At 43.7% G+C, this 21,255-nt stretch overlaps 1 long non-coding RNA gene and 1 pseudogene across 2 annotated transcripts in view; both read right to left on the reverse strand.

Annotated features, from left to right (window-relative positions):
• LOC142856241 (uncharacterized) overlaps positions 1-21,255 on the reverse strand; it is a 326,516-nt gene that overhangs the window by 72,580 nt on the left and 232,681 nt on the right. The window lies entirely within an intron of this gene.
• On the reverse strand, positions 9,804-9,918 carry LOC142856634 (U2 spliceosomal RNA; annotated as a pseudogene).

Raw genomic sequence — 21,255 nt, forward strand, 5'->3', positions numbered from 1 at the left:
CCACTTCCTATTCCTTCTAGAAAACTGGAAGCTGCTCCCTCCTGTGTTCTTCAGACTTCCTAATTCTGTCTTCAACAGCCCAGGAGATGAGAGCATCTTTCAGTAGCTTCAATAGAAGATTTGTCCAAGTGGCTTTGCGATGCCCTGTCCCACACCTAAGGTAGAGTGAGCTCCATGCAGTTCATGTAGATTGAGGGATTACGGAATAATCTGGGGAATTGGCATCCTACAGAAAGGGATGCAGGCCAAGCAAAACCATATACTCTGGACTGTTTTTGCTAGACTGTTTTTTTGTTGTTGTTTAGAATGACTTGTAACAATCCTGTATTAAATATTATAATTTATCACAACCCTACGAAAAGATTTAAGGTTTTGTTTTGAAAGGTATTTTGAAGCAGGGATGGGTCTAGCACCTCCAGGGTCCTACACTTTAATGTCTACAGTTGCCTTCTAAGTCGTTGGCTAGCAGCTCATGACATCAACAGTGGCTACTCCGGCCACATTTGGCCTTGCCATAGATAACGACCATAAAAATAAAAGAGCACAGGCAGGGCCTGTTGATGCTTCCCTGTGCAAATGAGGAAGCAGAGAGTGCTTTGCCAACCATTCAATGCTCTGCCCCCACTTCCTCACATACTTTTTATGACACATTTGCGAGACAAAGGAGGCAGGGTACCATACACATCTCCATAGTTACTTAGCTGCTGGCAAGCCAAAGGAGTCAGTGAGCAAATTCACTTCTCTTTCCGTGCTCCTAAATTCCCAATCTAAATTTATCTTCTGACACTGATTTCACTGTGCCTGGAATTATTAGGTAGTCAAATATGTCTTTCCTTTTCAAGGGGTCATTGTGACTGGTACCTGGTATCTGTGAATTACTCCTTCTTAGGGGACATAGAGCAGGAGTGCTGTAACTGTAAGTGACAGAGAATTGACATTGATCCAGGTTCCTGACCAATGCTTTTGTGGAGGACAGACACCTCTGTTATGATTTCAGCTCAAGGGCTGGGCTCTTCCGTCTCTGCTCCTGAACCTGACCTTGCTAGATATTATAGAGCCAACATTCTTTGCCGTTCAGGGATAATGTATTCTTAAAACTGATCCATTACAGCTATCCTCATGGCACAAGGCAATATGCTGTAGCTGCATCATGGGAATCCTGCCTCCAGGTATTGACAGTCTATGGAGTGTTTGCATTGCCTGGGTGGAGACAATACTTCAGCAAGTATCTCTATAGAGACACTGAGCCCAGCTCCTTCCAACAAGAAGAGGTCATCTCAAAGATGTGTCCTGCTTCATGAAGCCACTGCCTTGTGGAGAGTCTTTGAAGGGAAGGTAGTTTGTAAGGACTGGTTTCAGTTTGTGAGATGGCTTGAGATCTTGGGAAGAAACGTCAAAGAACAGGATGAGTCCTCCTGGCTTGGTCTTCCAGAAACGCTTCAGGGAACTTCCCTCTGGAGGGGGCTCAGAAGCCCAGGCTCGTGGAGCAGTGCAAGTGAGATCTGCTGCTCTGGGAAGCTGCTTCCTTAGCAAGCAATTTGGGGAAGAATATATTAAATTTCCGCCTCTATTAAAGAAGCAGATCATAGTGATGGAACACACCACCATCAATCCCAGCTCTGGAGAGGATGAGACTGGTGGGTCCCTTGGACACCCTGACCAGCCAACCTAGACAGTAGCAGACCCTGCCTGAAAAAGGACATAAATGGCACCAGAGGAGTGACATCTGAGGTTGGCCTCTACACACACACACACACACACACACACACACACAAAGGCATACACATAGACATGCAGATAGACAGACAGACACACACACACACAGAGGCATACACATAGACATGCAGACAGACAGACACACACACACAGAGGCATACACATGTAGATATACAGACACACTCACACCACACACACAGGCATACACATAGACATGCAGACAGACAGACACACATACACACACACAGAGGCATACACGTAGACATGCAGACAGACAGACACACACACACAGAGGCATACACATGTAGATATACAGACACACTCACACCACACACACAGGCATACACATAGACATGCAGACAGACAGACAGACACACACACAGGCATATACGTAGACATGGAGACAGACAGACACACACAGGCATATACGTAGATACACACACATACACACACTGACAACTTCTACCTGCAGCCTTCCTTGCCTGACTTTCTCTAATCACAGACTTGCCTTTTGTCTTGATACTTCACATCCCTTCCTCTGTTCCTGAACTATTCAGTTGTCTTCTTATCATTGGGTCTTTGAGCTCACCATCTTCTGCTCCCCCATACACATCCGAGATGCCCTTTCTCCTGTTCCATCCTATCAAGGTAGGGTCAGCTAATATTTTTCTTCCTCCACGATGTCATTCTCCTTTAGTTTCTTCCTCCTCAATATTCTTTCTAAGGTCTTTGTTACGCTTACCACTTCTATAGCTGTTTTTCTCTACAGGGATATTATTGGACTTTGACAGACTATAACTTTGTTAAGAAAGGGTTCTCATGGCTTTTATGCCTATGCTTTCTAAGTACCATCCTGTGCTCATCATCCCCAGGGCTCAGTTAGGATACCATCCTCTGCCCGTGGCTGTGGAGAGAGGATTGCTGTTTCACAGACAGACAACATCAGAACCTGACTACGGTTGGAGTTTTGAAACCTCTTTTGTGTGGCAGCACCCCACACGCTATGATCTTCCAAGGCTATTTCCGCTGAGCCTGAAATTTATGTGCTTGGTATTGGTGGCATTTATGGGAATTCCTTTTGGAGTTTTACCAGCTATAGAATAATGCTGCCTCTGTGTGTCAAGCTAAATCAGGGCTTTTTAGAATTCGTGAGACTGCTCAGATGCATTGGGCATTCTGTTCTCCAATTTTTCTTTCTCAAATACTGCTTCTACCAGACCTCACTGTGATTCCTGTCTGAAACAGAAAAAGGCGAAGGGAACAGCGTGCCTCACATGATTATGTCACTCTCCCATCAACATGTCAGTGCTCCGGTACAGTGACTCAAAGGCACCATGACAAGCACCTGCTGTGACCGTCAGCACTGAGGCCATGCTCTCGGTGTTGTGCTAGGTGGGCTGGAAAGACCATGAAAGAGGCTGCCCATTAACCATGGCTACTGAGCATTAGTGCTTTAGTAACCAGCTACCTGCTCCTTAGACAAGACATCCGTGAAGCACATTCTTCACTGCAGTCCCGAGGATCGGTTGTCCAAAAATTTAAATCATCTTTTTCATGCAACTTGAGTTGGTTTTAATTTCCGGCATAGCTTCCTGTCTCTCCTGCTAATACTTCTTATACATTCACCTTCCATATAAAACTGCTTACATTAAATCCTTATCTTGAGATTTGCTTTTGCTGCCGCCTAATCTAAGATTGCATTCTACAATTAAACATGCAAAATAAACATAGATATATGTGTTACGGTCATCCCCCCCCCTCCGCGTCAAACCCTCCCTTCTATGACCTTTGACTTCTCTAATGGGCTAATATGCATTGTGAAATTCCAAGGCAGGGCTTGTGGCAGCATTCCCTTTAACTGTGGAATCTGAAGGATTATTACCCTCTCTAAAAGAAGCATGTGTAACCGGTGTACCTTAGAACAACACACACTTGAGCAATCATTTATCCCGGTCAAGGAAGTTCAGAAGTATGCTTCTGAAATCCTAGAAGTCAGGAGGCTGAGGCAAGAGGATTGTGAGTTCAAGGCCAATACTGAGACATTATCACAGCAGCAAGAAAAACAATAGCAATAGTAATGATAACCACTTATCCCGCTCCTGCACACATTCTTTCTTTGGTAGCAGTCCCCTGAGCTCGGAGTTCTGTGGTTCGTCAATTGGAAGGCAGGAGCAACCCTCCTATAGCAGTCTGCAAATTCGCTTGGCAAAAGTGGCCAGTTTAAAAGCAACAGGACAGAAGAACCTTCCAGAGTCGCCCCTTTTCCCAAGCAAGCATCAGGCTGTAGGTGAACAGCCAATCTCGTCCCTTATGTTCATCTTGTCCTGTTGAACACCACAGGGTTAGAAGTGAGCTGATAGGAGCTGGTATATCGATGGTTCAAAGGTTGGGGATGGGAGGGTACTCACAAGCCAGCCCTTCACACCACCCAATGTGAGACAGATAGAGGCAGGGTCTGGTGGAGCCTCAGCCCAGGACAGGAAGGCCAATGCAGAACTGAGTTGTGAAGATAACCAATCTCTACTCTCACTGTGGCGTGTCCCTTGTCAGGAGAGCTTATGTCCGGAGCACTAGTCTTGAAGCAAGGACTCACCAAGGCCAGATGGACTGGGTCTGAATAAGCATGGGATAAAACCGGACTCGCTGAACATAGCAGACAATGAGGACTGCTGAGAAGTCAAGAACAATGACACTGGGTTTTGATCCTACTGCACGTACTGGCTTTGTGGGAGCCTATGCAGTTTGGATGCTCACCTTACTAGACCTGGAAAGGAGGTGGGAGGTCCTTGGACTTCCCACAGGGCAGGGAACCCTCACTGCTCTTTGGGCTGATGAGGGAGGGGGACTTGATTGGGGGAGGGGGGAAATGGGAGGCGGTGGCGGGGAGGAGGCAGAAATCTTTAATAAATAAATTTTTTTTAAAAAAAGGATGTGAAGGGTGAGGAGGGATGACTGTCAATAGGGAGACTCGAGCCTGAGAGTAGAAAGAAATGAGACTTCAGGGGACCAGTTTCCAATGTCTGGAGATGACAGTGACACACAGTGGTGTAGACAGATGAGCGTGGGCCAGGTCAAGTTCCTGTATTTGCTTCTGAACTCAGCTTCCCTCTTGCTCCTGCTCTGTAAAAGGGTAAAGGGATAGCAGCAGCTGCTATGTGGGCTATGTGAGGGGATGACTTGAAATTAACATTTGTAAAGGACTTAAGGACCATCCTGCCCTGAAGTTCACCTGCCACTTTCTTCAGGGACTTCCAAGACTCAAAGTTGGCTCTTTCTGGTGGGTCCTTCCCAATTAGCAGTGCTGATATATGTTCCAGGTTGACTCTGTTGACTGTCTCTCATAAGATTCTGTGAATTATTAAGGGGTCCCTGTGCAAAATGATTTTGAAAATATCTAGAAATTAAACATGCAAAAAAGTGGTTATAATACTTTAGAAAGAAAATACATTTTTTAGATTTTTAATTATAATCATTATGACTATGTTTTGAAATAGGTAGAACAGAATAGATTTTAAAAAAATCAAGATGGCCATGTGGTGACTTAATGTCATATTTATAACTCTCCCTCCCAGAACGTGAAAAACCTCCGAAAGTCCTAGGTGTTCCTCCTGGCCCAATATTTAGGAATTACTCATTTCCCTGGTTCTGGAAAAGAAAATCATGTGTAGGACTCACCTCCTACCAGGAATTGACTTAAAAGACTATGAATCAAACTCGAGAAAGAGTCCAGCCAGTGTTGACACTCCTCTTTAAAGAGGAAGGGGTACTTCCTGCTTTTAATGGAACTCAATATGAAGTCTAGGAGTGGTCCACTTCCGGTCCTGGCAAGCATCCCACTGCTCAGAGCATTCGTAGACCCATTGGCTAGCAGCAGCTGCAAGTGCACTCACACGCAGGGGCACTCATGCTGGTGCAAACACCACACACACACACACACACACACACACACACACACACACACACACACACACACACGGCAGCCACATTAGCTTCATTTCTTTACTTTGGCTCAAAGGCTTAAGGGATTTTCCTGAGTATTATATTGAGAACTGGGCTTAGGTAACACCTTGGAATTATTAGAGAAGTCATTTTGACCCAGAGAGAAAGCATATGCACACAAGGTTCTTATTCCCCCTTTGTATGTAGCCACAAACATACCACCAGGCTGTGGGTTCAAGCCCACTAAAAGAATGAAGAACAAAGGGCTAGTTACATGAGTTTTACAGGGTTTGAACATTCTTAAAAGCATCCATTCTCTATACTCCCACCCCCTGCAGGGTGTGTGTGTGTGTGTGTGTGTGTGTGTGTGTGTGTAGATATGTCACAAAATAGAGAGGGAGATCCGAGGACAGCAGATATGGGTTGTCACCTTTCACCTTATTTGAGATAGCGTCATTGCCATTGCCTAAGCTAGCCTCGCTGGTCCACAGGCCTTGGGGAATTCTCCCATTTTAGGCTCCCATCTCACCTGAGTGTTCTGGGATTGCAGACATATGTTGCTATGCCCAGATTTACATGGATTCTGGGGATCCGAACTCAGTTCCCTATGTTTGCCTGGCAAGTGCTCTTGAGCCCTGCTCGCTTGTCTCTTCGGTTTTTGTTTACACCCTCAGATCACAGAGTGTCTTAGACTGACAAATTCCATGAGCTGGAAAGTGTTTGGTGGGGAAAAAAAACTGCTGTGGTATTGAGTCAGAACGCTGATGCTGCACGAGGAACTTTTATGTGGATTAGGATGTTCAAACCAGAGACAGACAGATAGACAGACCGACAGACAGAGAACTGTCTCTTGCCAAATTCTCTCCCATCTCTCTCCTCCAAAAACCTGCAGCTTCCTGTATCATCCCGAAGCATCTCAGGGGACAATCATTTATTACGTCTACTTTGCTTCACATATTGCACAGACGTGCTCAGAGGAGGGAGAAAGCAGCCACTTCTCCAGCAGGCAGACTCTCGGCAAATATTTCTGAGGTAAATCAGGATTTATTTGAAGCTTCAGATGGAGGATGTGGACTCCAGATGGCACTTGTGTGAGTATGAACTTTTAAGTAAAACATGACTGACCTTGGAGTGTAAGGAGCACGTTTTTGCAAATTATTAGACCATCTGTCACTTGAGGACATTTGAGTAATGCCTTCCATAGGAAATTGGAAGAAATTATATGCCTGTTTCTGAAGGTCTCATTTCTGAAAGAGTACGCGCATGAGGCATTTCATCGATTTCAGAGGGTGGACCCCCAGGGTATCCAAAAGGTGTGCTGAAACCCTCAGGACCTCCTGATTCCCTTCAGCAGCCATGATCAATCAGTGCATTAAAACAATAAACAAATAGAATATTTCCATGTGTTGGTGCAGAAGGGTATTTCCAGTGGTCGGCTCAGTGCCGAACTCTGATGTTCCCTGACTTGCTGGCGTTCTATTAGGAAGGATCTGAGGCCCTTTTGAGATAGAGGTGAAAGATACAGTCTGAGGTCTTCAAAATCAGCAGTCATGTTTCTTAAGGCCTGGACTTATACTCAATAGCATCATCTTTCCTGTGTTCAGTCTGTGATAACCCCATCTTCATTTCCTTCCTGGATGAGGTTTTTTTTTTGTTTTTTTGTTTTTTGTGCAAGATTCTCCTGGGCAAATCTCATTCAGCCAGGCAGGCATCACTTGGTTCTCCAGATGGCAGTCCCACTGCGATCCTGTGAGCAAGGAGCTGTCTCTCTGGGCTGTGAGGACCTGCAAGGATGGTGTTAATCATTTCTGTACCTCACCGACATAGGATGGAGCCTGAAGCAGCTGTGATGGAACGAACTAGAAAACGAAGAGTGGTCTAAGACACTAATGCTGCTCTTGTTCATGGATTGTGTAACACACACACACACACACACACATGCATACACGCATGTGCACAAGCATGCAAACATATACTCAAAGAAGAGCAACGAGATGTATCTTAATGGTTACCTGAAAATGGTTTGAAATAAAATCCAAACATCACCTGGCACAGTTTTTGAATGTCTGTACTGGGAAGAGGTACAATGATATTAGTGTAGGTGTACTATGAGATTATATTTTATGAATCTTTTTCAGTTATTTATTTATTATTATGGGTGGGGGCATATACATTCCTCAACATAAATGTGGAGGTCAAGGGACACTTTTCTTTTCTCTTTCTTTTATTTATTTATTTATTTATTTATTTTTGAGACAGGGTTTCTCTGTGTAGCTTTGGTGCCTATTTTGCTAGCTCTTGTAGACATGACTGGTCTTGAACTCACAAAGATATACCTGACTCTGCCACCCAAGTGCTGGAACTAAAGGTGTATACCACCACCTCGCGGCCAGGGGACACTTTTCAATTACACTTTCTCTTTCCAAGGACCAAACTAAGGCTTTCTGGCTTCAAGGCTCTTTTACGCACTGAGTCATCTTGCCAGGCCCTTATGTAAATTTTTTATGAACAGCTAATGTAGTGGTCCAATGTGTCATTTTTATGGGTCAGAGAAGCTGGGTTGGATCATGTGACCTTATACAAATAACTTGTGCTGTCTCCAAATTCCAACATCATTGCTGTAAACTGGGGGATAACTTTATCGCATCAACTTATTATTTTGGTTAAATCAGTGTAAGTGAACTTGCTTACTTTGGCCCATGGCACAGAGTCAGTTCTCAACAAATATTAGCTATTTTCATTATCAAGCAATAATCTGCACTGGCATTTGGGAGCCAAATAGGTTTCAAATGAAAATGCATAGCTTTGCTCAGCTTAGCAAACCTTCTCACCGGTGCTCATTGTGTTGTGTAGTATGCTGGGTGCAGGATGCTCAGGAAGGATGATGGATGCTCCTCTCTCAAAGTCTCAAAATACATCATGGAAAACCCAAACATAAGCAAGTCATTCAAACATGGTGTCTATGTATGATTTCTAGAGTCATAAACAAGGTGCTGTGACAGACATGGCAAACGGATTGTTTGCTAATCAAGGCTAAGACTGGCTGCTGTGGAATGCTGTTAAGAAGAGACCTGTGATCAATTAGTAATTTCTGTTGGCTATAAAAGTCAGGCAACTTAAGGGTTCTAGTACCACGCACATATCTATCGAGAAACAGAGTGCAGGAGAGACAACCAAACAGAATAGATGTTTCCATTATATGACCGTTCATATTCTTGGGGCAAATACAGAATGGTAAAGGGATAAAGTAAGGCTTGATAAAGTTAGTTTGATCAGTGATTCATCATGGATTGGACAGCCACTAGAAGTGGCTCAGAAGTTTCTAGAAGGGAATGTAAACTGAATTTTTTGCAGGACGGGCACAGAAGTAAAACAGTAAATCTTTGGTTGTAGTCATATAGTTGTTGCAATTGGTCTACCTCATTGGAAAGGCCCTAGTTATATAAGGATGAGTTTGTTTGTTGCTTCTGATTCATTGAGCCTGAGTTCTGTTTATGTTTTTCTTATAATATAAGCATTTATAAGGAACCAATCAAGTTAAGCTTTACTTATTCTTGCATAAGTGATTAAGGTTGTGGCCAAGAGTCTAGCTCCATGGTAGAGCTTGTGCTTAGCATGTTCAAAGCCCTTGGTCCAATCCAACGAAAACAACAATAGAGCCAACAACGAAATTAAACAAGTTTGAGCCTAGCATGCATTTTCCACCTAGAGAGTCTTCAGACTTGTTTACATTTGAATTTTCTTTAGCAGGGATCATATCTAAAGCAATCCTGGGTCTGTTTTATTTATTATTTGCTTGCTTGAGCCAGCTAACTAGAGCTAGGTAGGCCCTGGTATGTTGCCCATACTCATCTTGAACTCACGGGGCTCAAAAAAATTCTCCTTCCCCTCCTGCCTTCTGAATAACTGGAGATACAAAAGCGTGCCACCATGCTCACCTGCGGAGTTGAACTGGCACTTGTTGCCTTTGTTTTGTACAAGTTACTAAGTATTTCTGAACCTCATCGGTCACCAAGGTAACACGGAGATGATTATTGTGTGGATTACATACAAATACCTGGCAACGGGCTTGGCTCTCCGAAGGTGCTCAACAAATGATATTAATCATTGCCACAGTGACCAAGGACTTCCTAAACCACCTTGCACTCATGATGTGGCCACATTATTTTCTGCTCACTCAAATCAAAGACTCAACCCCATCTGATATTAAACTGATAAGAACAGATAATACACTTTATTTTAGCAAATATGCAAAGAAGGGATTCAACTCCATTCGAAATTCAGGAAAATAGCTCTGCTGTTTTTTTTTTCCTTATCAAAACTACAGCTCCCTCTTTTACCATCGTCCTCAGTTGCCTCCCAGAAATTGAAGACACCACCATGTTGGCTGGAGGGCTTATAGTACCAAAAGGAGCCTTATAAGCTGCCAAGGGAGAAATCTTACCCAGCTGTGACACCCACGAACCCTAAGGACCAGAATGACAAGCTATTCTGAAAGGCGAGTTAGCAGCATTTATATGTTAGGGTAACAAAAGCCATCTAATTGGATGTAAGGACTGCTCAGTAGGATGGAATCCATGCCTAGTGCTGAAACCTTGAACTACCCTTGACTGGTGAGGCTAGGAACTCAAGAGGAGAACCACAACCGCTACTTCCCAAACCACTGTAATTTATAATTCCATTCTAAGCACTTATACCCAGAGATCAGTGTAGCATCAACAAAGCAGACAAAAACAATTACAGGAAGACATGACCGGTCACAATCCAGAGAACTGACTGTGGGAGTCCCCAACTCCATTTGTTCTATCCTCAACAGAACCTCTGCACTTGAGTATCATAGAACCGCTCTGAAGAGCAGGCAGAAGGATTGGTTGTAGGAACCAGAAGACCAGGTCATGTAGAAGACATGGAGGCTGCACCCAGGAAATCTCAGCCTAAACAAGACCTGAACAATGATGACACCAATTGATGAACAAACACAGGTGGGAAAAATCTCATAAAACCCCACCTTTAGAAGAGCTATAAACAATAGGTGCTAAGTGTAGGAGAAAAAGTCTCTCCAAAGAAGAACCCCCTGATAGATTATCTAATTCCAAGTGGTCAGCCCTAATCACATCCATATGAGAATTATTAAATGGGCTCATCAGGTTGTATTTCTGAATATGTGTGTGAATATATATACATGCATATAATGTGATAATTAAAGAATATGAGGTTATTGGATTTAAGAAGGAATGGAGGGGACAAGGAAGACCTGGAAGGAGGAGAAGGAGAAAGAGAAGGAAAATTGTATAAATATGGTATTTAGACATGAAATTATCCAAAACTTAATTAATTAAAAAAAAATAATTGGTTTCAAAAGAGACCTGGAGAGAGAATTGAGAAAACCTACCTACTTTCTAGTAAAAAGGTCAGTGGCACAAATGGTTCTCATTCTCAATTATTCTCTTAAAAAAATGCATCTTGTCTTTTTTTCTAAGCAAACTGTAAAAATCAGAATTGTATTATACATGAGTTCTATAGATCTCAAGCACACACAGTGAGTGTTTAATAAGTGATAATGATGAAAAGAACCCAGTAAAATATGAAAAGTATTAAAATTGTTTCATTCAGGCTATGAGAAATAGGAAAAGCCAAACTTCAAATCTGTAATGCTACCTTGTCGCTAACAAGCTTTCAGTCATATGATCATTCCTCTTAAATATGATAGGCAAGAGAACCAACTCATATATTTGGCATGCATATCAACCTGTTAGAAATAATTCTTTTTTATCTTTTGTGTCGTGCAGATAACTTTGCATTACAGAGCTGTACAAATGGCTCCCAACTTAGCATGGCCTAACTCCTTTCAGCTTTATGATGGAGTCAAAACTACACTCACTCAGTAGGAGTGAATGACTCATTTAGATCACTTCCAGGACTGTAGTTCTTTCTGTGATTTTGGGCACTGATAGTGAGTCTCATCTCCCAGGCAGCCACATGACATAACAGAAATTTTGGGATATTGTGTTTTTTGAGTTTCATAATTTCTGAAAGACTCCCATGTGCAAACACACACACACACACACACACACACACACACACACACACACACTATAAAGTGGATTTTTTGTGTTAGGTGGTGTTGGCAAATGAAGTAGCCAGGACACAGATTAAATAGGTACACTAGACTAGACCTTAAATAGGTACATTAGACTGGACCTTAAATAGGTACACTAGACTAGACCTTAAATAGGTACACTAGACTAGACCTTAAATAGATATACTAGACTAATCAATGATGTTCAGTAATTTAGAAGTACCAAATGCATTTTCACCATATGGAATGTTCAGCTTCTCATGGGGTTACTAGAGGCTGCAATCTCACTGTCAATCAGGAGTATCTGTATATAGACCCGGAGCCCACACCACATGCTTGATTCTAGCAAGGTTTGAGATGGTTAAATCTTGCACACTTGAGTATAATTCTTTAACATACTTTGATTTTCTTCTGAAAGTTATAGGTGATGGCTGTGGGGATAGGTCAGTCTGGTAAGTGTTTGCCACTCAAGCCTGAGGACTAGGGTTCAGTCCCCACCCAGACGTGGTGATCCATGGTGCTTATAAACCTGATACTAAGGAAGTAGGAACAAGCAGATCCTTGGGGCTCCCTGACAAAGAAACTCTCGTGCTCAGTAAGTTCTAGGCCAATGAGAGACCCTATCTCAACAAGCCTGTGGTGATTCCTCGAGGAGCACCTAAGACTGTCCTCTGCCCTCCACATACATAGGCATACGTATATTTTCCTGTGTACCCCCCACACACACATCACAATTATAGATCATGAAGTCAGGGTTACATTAAATTCAAAGACTCAAAACTCAGTGCTTCTGATTCCAAATGCCATGACCCATGCTCCAAAAGAAACAAGTGTAGTTTTAATGTTTATAAAATCAAAAATTCATAAAGTTTGTTTCAAAATCTTAAAAATGTGTCTGTCTAGCCCTTGCTATACTTGTTCAGTTTATTCAGATTTTCCTATCTAAAGCTTGATTGACTCAGAGCACACCTAGTATGACTTACAAATTCTGAACCTGTTAGTGCCTTTAGAGTCTAGCAAAATGCTGACACATAGTCACCTTGTAAGTCATGGCTATAAAAACGAATAATCAACTGATTGAAATCAGCGCCGCACATCCGACTATGCAAATATCCAGTTAATCAGTGCCAGTAATTCTTACGTTTAGATGCTTTTGACCACTAGATTATTTCACAACCACCTTGGGAATTTAGTTCATCTTTATCAGGACATAATCAGCTCTATGGTTGTGAAACACTGTGTCCTAAGTCGTGACTGGCACTGCAATAATTGTGAGGTGTATATCATTTCCTTTTTGGTAAAGTAGACAATAGAAACTTAATTAGGAAGGTAGTTTACCCACTGCCAATAGACATATTTTTTCTCTGAAATACAAGCTTCATCACTTAATTTCAAAACTTATGTCTGCCATAAAAGGAAACTTGGGGCCATTATGTGATCCTTAGAGATTCTACACAAATACAATCAACAATTGCCTTGTCAAAGTATAGAACCAAAATGTCAGCTGACAATACATCTATCACAAGATCTAGCTATACCATTCCTGGGTATATACCCCAAACCAAAGGACTTACATCTTGCTACGAGATCTCTTTTCATTCATGTTCATTGCTGCTCTATTCATAGTAGCTGGAAATTGGAAACAGACTAGATTTCCATTAAATGATGAATGGATAATGAAAATGTGATAATTTACACAATAGAATATTATTTAATGGTTAAGAAAAATAAAATTACAAAATTCCCAGGCAAATGGATGGAGCTAGAAATAATTATCCTGAATGAGGTGACCCAGAAAGACAAATGTCTCATGTTTCCTCTCACATGTGGAGTCTAGTTTTTATACTTTTTATATTCCATTCAGAATACCCACAATATTTAGCTATAAAGGGACCATGGGAGAGATGAGGGTCTCCCAAGGAAAAGGAACTAGAATATAGTGTTATAAAGGAAAATGGAAGAAATTAGAATAAGAAAACGAGATGAGGTCAGGATGGGAGAGCAGGGTAGAGGGGGGACTGTGAGGAGAGATAATCACTACTAACAGCCTTTTTAAAAAAGGCATATGGGTGAGCATCTAAACTGAGGGGGACTTGATTGGGGGAGGGGGAGGGAAATGGAAGGCAGTGGTGGGGAGGAGGCAGAAATCTTAAATAAATAAAAAGGCACATGGGGAAATATTACTGTAGAAGCTCCCTAAACCACATAACACATATAAAAGGAGTTTAGCCGGGCGGTGGTGGCGCACACCTTTAATCCCAGCACTCGGGAGGCAGAGGCAGGTGGATCTCTGTGAGTTCGAGACCAGCCTGGTCTACAAGAGCTAGTTCCAGGACAGGCTCCAAAAACACAGAGAAACCCTGTCTCGAAAAAAACCACAAAAAAAAGGAGTTTAAATTGAATTACCATAAAATGACAATAAATACCCCAACTGGGTACCATATGCTATCAATTAAAACCCCCAGTTCCAGGAACAGGTTACATCTTTTAGATTCGTTGGCCAAGGAGATTTCAACGACACTCCCTCCACCCACAAGCATCACAGGCTGTTGCCAGTACTATTAGTTACCATCTCAAACTTGATGACAAGACCCTGTTGCTAAAGGCAGCACATCCTTATGGCAGAGAACATGGAGAAATCTAGATGTTCCTCAATAACTGAAATGTTCACCCCTACTGCCTAGTATTCATAGTGGAATACTATTCATAGTTCATGCCACCAAAGGAGATGAGTAATCATCAATGTTATCCAGCTACGAATCCTGGAAGCTACAACAACCTGCCTGCAAGAGAGGCCCACTTGTGCAATAGTGGCATGAACATATGGAAGTAACCAACCACTTTTTAAAAATCAGATTTCAGGCCCATTCCGTGAGATAGAAGCTACAGATGACAGTCTCAATAAAGCCAAAACCCTAAGGTTATGTAGGTCAGACGCCCTAGGGGAAAAATGTACTACTTGTATTCTAGTAAATGAACATAGCAACAAAAAGAAAGACTACTTATGACATATTACTACACCTACAGATCACCGTATCGCTAAACCCTCATCAGAGACGCTTCTTGCAGTAGACAATAATTAAACTTGTCAAATATGTAGAGAATAAGAGACTTTAGAATGTTCAGTCCTAAATGGGATATCTGCGTCACACCCCTCCATTCAAGGTTTAAGCATCTTTGCAAAAGTAGGGGCAGAGAGATAGCAAGTCTGAAGAGATGGATGTTTTACACCACACAACAGAGCAGATACACACATGAATTCACGGTGCTTGTGACAATAGGCACAAGACCTGTGTAGGTTCAAGCTAGACAAAGTCCCAGCACGGTGGGAGGAAAGTGAGCAGGAAGTCCTATCCCTAATCAAGGAGCTATTAGAAACTGATAGCTGCTGGGAGAGGGAAAACCAGTTTTCTTCACTGGAGTGAGCTCAGGAGCAGTGGGCCATCTCAAAATGGACTCTGTTTTCTTTTCTTCTCTTTTGGAAGAGAGAGAGAGAGAGAGAGAGAGAGAGAGAGAGAGAGAGAGAGAGAGAGAGAGAGAGAGAGAATAGCATGTTAAGGAAGCAGGAATACAGGAGACATTCAGGAGGCCTTGGGAGAAGGGAATGAATATGATTGAAATAATTTGAATGAAATCCTCAAAGGATAAATGAAAACATTAAAGAAAATCAGTAAATTTAAACAACAAAAACATCTTAGGGTTTGTTCTTTTTGAATTTTACTGCTAGTACGTGTGTGTGTGTGTGTGTGTGTGTGTGTGTGGTGTGCGTGTTAGAGTAGATACAAACATGCCATGATGCATGTGTGGAAATTATGGCACAACTTTCAGGAGTCAGTTATCTCCTTGTACTGTATGGGTTTGGGAACAGAACTTGGTCACAGAGTTTCATGGCATTTGCCAGCTTTTACTGGCTGAGCTGACTCATTGGTGCTAAACAAAGTGTCATTGTACAGAGCTCACTGCACCTCCTCAGTTCCTTCATGTAATTAGAAAACATATAGACAATATACACTACTTAATTAGATGCATACATGACCAGGTCTACAATGTGAATTAATAGGCATTTAAATATTAAATCTCTCTCTCTCTCTCTCTCTCTCTCTCTCACACACACACACACACAAACACATGTACACATGTATGTATGTGTCTGCACATGGATCTGCTTACATGTTAATACACTGTATAAGCATACTTGCATGCACCCAAGCATGCACATGCACTATGCACGCATGCACACATACACACAGTCATTTTCCTTATCTCATTTTTACTTCGGGAAAAACAGCAAAATCATTCTATACCTACTGTTAATGTGAAAAGTGGTTCTTTTCCATTCAAAGACTATGATTATAGTGGGTATGTGGCATAGTTTGGGAATTAACTCTATCTGGTTTCTATCTATACCATTTGCAGATAACCAGATGTCACAGAGATTATAATGCAATGCTCTGAAAAGCCCCTCTGTGGAATGTGACCCCAGCTAAGATGGAGTAAGCATGTTCCACCTGGTTTCCCCCACTGAATGTAACTGCAAACCTCAGACAGAAGACAGGCAGCATGCATAAGAAACAGCATGCCATGTATGATCTAGACATGAAGTTTTCTGGGTCTACTAATCTGGGTCCCATAGCAAATGAGTTAGTGTTTGAGGCACAGAGGGAGCCAGCCCAGCAGAATCTGCCCCACTAGTCTGAGCTACAAGGAGAGCTCTAAGAGACAAAGAAAATAACAGAATGTGTTATGAGTTCCTTTTCTTCCTTTTACATTGTGGTCCAGAAGCCATAATTCCAGGCAGTGGCAAGCACCGAAGAGTCATGCAGAGGGAAGAGAATCTGCTGGCTGAACACCGCAAGTGGGCTCCAGGGAGATGAGAAAGGGAAGGTTGCAGGGACTTTCTTTTTATTCCTCTGTCCATTTCCTGATTGCCCTGGCAGCAGTTGCAGTTGTGAGTACAGGGAAGATGAAGTCTTTGTTTCCTAGTGAAAGGACCAGCACAGTGTAGCGTTCCCTGTCAATCAAAGAACATCCAGTAGAGATAATGTGTTTTATGCAGTCCACGTATCTGAGCTATTCCAACAGCAAAAGTATTAGTTGATGTATCAGTTTACACACACAAATATAGTGCATTTGATTTCGTATGGATGTAATACACACATATATATTTTTATGTGCATATGTATGCGTATATACACACACACACACACACACATGTCTGTGTGTACTAAGGCCTCTGATACTCTAGTTCTACGTGACTTTTGAGCAAACAAAATGTGACAAGTTAAAACTGAGATGTGCTCTCGGGATAAAATCCATATTAGATTTTAAAATGCATTTTGAAATGGATTCTTCAATGTCAGTACCTCTGATTACTCTTTTCTTAGTCAAATCACTAGAAGATGTACAATGAGTTCTAATCACGTTGCGATATCGTGCTGCTATAGGAGTCAGTATTTCACTGTAAGACCTTTGGGGAGATGCTGATGCAGGCTAGGCCTTGGGGAACAGTGCCACTGAGTGTCGTGGATCCTTGAGGGCATGGGTACAGTTGGAAGCGGGGGGGCTGCTTTCCCATTGATCAGATAGGAGCTGACATGGGAAACCCTAGAACAATGATTCTCAACCTGAAATCCACACATACACTTGGGGCCGCGTATCTGATATCCTACATATCAGATATTTAGCTTGTGATTCATAACAGTAGCGAAATTACAGTATGAACCACCACAACAAGAAGAACTGTATTAAAGGACCGCAGCAATAGGAAGGCTGAGAACCACTGACCTAAAGGGAGGGAAGTCTGTAGATTCCTAAGACCTCTGGTGTGAGGATGCTGAAGTTTGCTCTTACCAATAAACTTAGGAAGGCTGGGGGGTCCTATGGAGCTGACTTGCTCTTCAAAGCCAGGACCCAACAAAGAGAGTCTGCAGAGGAAGTAGGTGACCCCCCCACAACTAAGGAGTATCTCTATTCATTAGCATAACACAAAGCCTTGTAGATAAAAATCTGGCCTAGAAGCTGTCTGGTCCCAATTTACTGACATTTTTTTTCTCTAGGAAACAGTCTCGATGGAGGAAGGGCGGTTTTAGGTGACTGTCTTCCCATCCCCAATTTTGCTGAACTGAGTGTTAAAAAGAATAACCCTGGCTTGGATTTATTTAACAGCTTATAATGTTTCTGAGACTGTACTGGGGGCTCTCTCACACATACTCTAGGGGAACATAGGTCTGTAGATACGAGTAATTTTCTTTTCTAATAAAGGGAAAAATGCTCAGAGCAATATACATATTCAATCAACTGCACAGCCGTAGAGTCTGATTGGAGGATGTAGGCTGGCTCCTCAAGAGCTGCCCCACTGTAACCTCAACAGTGGGTTGGTTTCTCAACTACTGCAGCCTTCAGCATCCTCCGCTGCCCCCAAAGGGCTCACAGAAACAAGGATGTTGTTTCCAGCCTGCCAGAATCAAGGACCTGTGTTGCCACTGAGATCTGTGAGCTTACGTCACATCCCAGGGAGTACTTTGGGTCAGGTATGCTACTTCAGAAAAGTGAGCAAGGAGATCTGCTCCTGCCCAGCTTTGGGTGAATAGAGTCTTGTTCTAGCACTATGGAAGTTTCTTTTGCCCAGGACAATGGCCGAATTTACTAAATCACAATTCAGACACACGGAGACCCACCCTGATGAACGAGCGCTATTTCCACACATTCTCAGCTTCTGCTCAGTCCCCATGGCTTTGAGAGTCTGGAACTGGTCTATTTCCCTCATAAGTTGGAGGAGTACAAGGCACAAAACAGCCACCCAACACGGACTGCTTTAAATAGATTCCAATTTTCATGTCCACCTGACTCTACCTCCAGCCCATAGCAAATACAAAAATGTATCTGCTTCTTGAATCAAGTCCCTGGGAAGTAAAACAATAAATGAAGCTCGGAAGTAGAGTAGGAAGGAGGCATCACCACTAAGTGTGTCTAAGGAGGAAAGGGGAGTGGCGAGGCACAGCCTGAAGTCATTAGGAGCCACGGAAACCGAAGTGTGGGAACAGCCTCCAGACGTGAGGGTGCTCCAGAGGCTTCCTGAAGGACACGCAGAACTATTGAACTCTGTTTTCCAAACCGTAGGTCATGATCTTCAGGTCAGGAAATCATTTTCATGAATCACGACCAGAAATATCTTTTATCATAAAGCTTAATCAAATAGAATGTAGAATACCATATATATTACTGTTTCACAGCATAGAGCTTATTTCTCTATGTAACTGTAATCCGAGAGTTGAAAATCTATTGCTCTGGGCTCTGATTCCCGAGAGGATGCTACTCCCTAAATTCAGCACACCCTGCTGACGAGCTTTCCCAATGCTAGTAACGGGAGCTGGGGTACAATACTCTCATCCCAAAAGCACCTTTCTCCTTTCTCCTGTCTCTTCCTACAGAGAACAAACCTCAGCAGAGTATTTTGTCAATGAAGATAAGAGCTAATACTTACACACATGATCCACATTCAATCTTCCTCGCACTGCCTTTTCAACTCATAGCTGCCACTACAAGGCAAAGGGGCCCCTCTGCACCCATGTGAAGAATCGGGGTCAGGCTTGATGACATTATTGATAGGCACTTTCTTGCAAGTTGGTTAGGATGAGATTTGAACCCTCTCTTTCTTGGGCACACGAGTGTGGTGTGCACGTGTGTGGGGTGTGTCTGCACGTGGGGGTGTGGTGTGCACGCGTGAGTATGAAGTGTGCGATACGTGTGTGTGGTGTGCAGGTGTATGACAGGTGTGGTGCGGGTGTACATGTGTGTGTGTGTGGTGTGCAGGTGTATGACAGGTGTGGTGCGGGTGTACATGTGTGTGTGTGGTGTGCAGGTGTATGACAGGTGTGGTGCGGGTGTACATGTGTGTGTGTGTGGTGTGCAGGTGTATGACAGGTGTGGTGCGGGTGTACATGTGTGTGTGTGTGGTGTGCAGGTGTATGACAGGTGTGGTGCGGGTGTACATGTGTGTGTGTGTGGTGTGCAGGTGTATGACAGGTGTGGTGCGGGTGTACATGTGTGTGTGTGTGGTGTGCAGGTGTATGACAGGTGTGGTGCGGGTGTACATGTGTGTGTGTGTGGTGTGCAGGTGTATGACAGGTGTGGTGCGGGTGTACATGTGTGTGTGTGTGGTGTGCAGGTGTATGACAGGTGTGGTGCGGGTGTACATGTGTGTGTGTGTGTGCAGGTGTATAACAGGTGTGGTGCGGGTGTACATGTGTGTGTGTGTGTGGTGTGCAGGTGTATGACAGGTGTGGTGCGGGTGTACATGTGTGTGTGTGTGGTGTGCAGGTGTATGACAGGTGTGGTGCGGGTGTACATGTGTGTGTGTGTGGTGTGCAGGTGTATGACAGGTGTGGTGCGGGTGTACATGTGTGTGTGTGTGTGCAGGTGTATAACAGGTGTGGTGCGGGTGTACATGTGTGTGTGTGTGGTGTGCAGGTGTATGACAGGTGTGGTGCGGGTGTACATGTGTGTGTGTGGTGTGCAGGTGTATGACAGGTATGGTGCGGGTGTACATGTGTGTGTGTGGTGTGCAGGTGTGTAACAGGTGTGGTGCGGGTGTACATGTGTGTGTGTGTGGTGTGCAGGTGTATGACAGGTGTGGTGCGGGTGTACATGTGTGTGTGTGTGGTGTGCAGGTGTATGACAGGTGTGGTGCGGGTGTACATGTGTGTGTGTGTGGTGTGCAGGTGTATGACAGGTGTGGTGCGGGTGTACATGTGTGTGTGTGGTGTGCAGGTGTATGACAGGTGTGGTGCGGGTGTACATGTGTGTGTGTGTGGTGTGCAGGTGTATGACAGGTGTGGTGCGGGTGTACATGTGTGTGTGTGTGGTGTGCAGGTGTATGACAGGTGTGGTGCGGGTGTACATGTGTGTGTGTGTGGTGTGCAGGTGTATGACAGGTGTGGTGCGGGTGTACATGTGTGTGTGTGTGGTGTGCAGGTGTATGACAGGTGTGGTGCGGGTGTACGTGTGTGTGTGTGGTGTGCAGGTGTATGACGGGTGTGGTGCGGGTGTACATGTGTGTGTGTGGTGTGCAGGTGTATGACAGGTGTGGTTCAGGTGTACATGTGTGTGTGTGTGTGTGGTGTGCAGGTGTATGACAGGTGTGGTGCGGGTGTACATGTGTGTGTGTGTGGTGTGCAGGTGTATGACAGGTGTGGTGCAGGTGTACATGTGTGTGTGGTGTGCAGGTGTATGACAGGTGTGGTGCGGGTGTACATGTGTGTGTGTGTGGTGTGCAGGTATATGACAGGTGTGGTGCAGGTATACATGTGTGTGTGTGTGTGTGGTGTGCAGGTGTATGACAGGTGTGGTGCGGGTGTACATGTGTGTGTGTGTGTGGTGTGCAGGTGTATGACGGGTGTGGTGCGGGTGTACATGTGTGTGTGGTGTGAAGGTGTATGACAGGTGTGGTGCGGGTGTACATGTGTGTGTGGTGTGCAGGTGTATGACAGGTGTGGTGCGGGTGTACATGTGTGTGTGGTGTG

Source organism: Microtus pennsylvanicus, chromosome 8 (genome assembly GCF_037038515.1).
Source record: "Microtus pennsylvanicus isolate mMicPen1 chromosome 8, mMicPen1.hap1, whole genome shotgun sequence".
In the NCBI taxonomy this organism is placed as follows: domain Eukaryota; kingdom Metazoa; phylum Chordata; class Mammalia; order Rodentia; family Cricetidae; genus Microtus; species Microtus pennsylvanicus.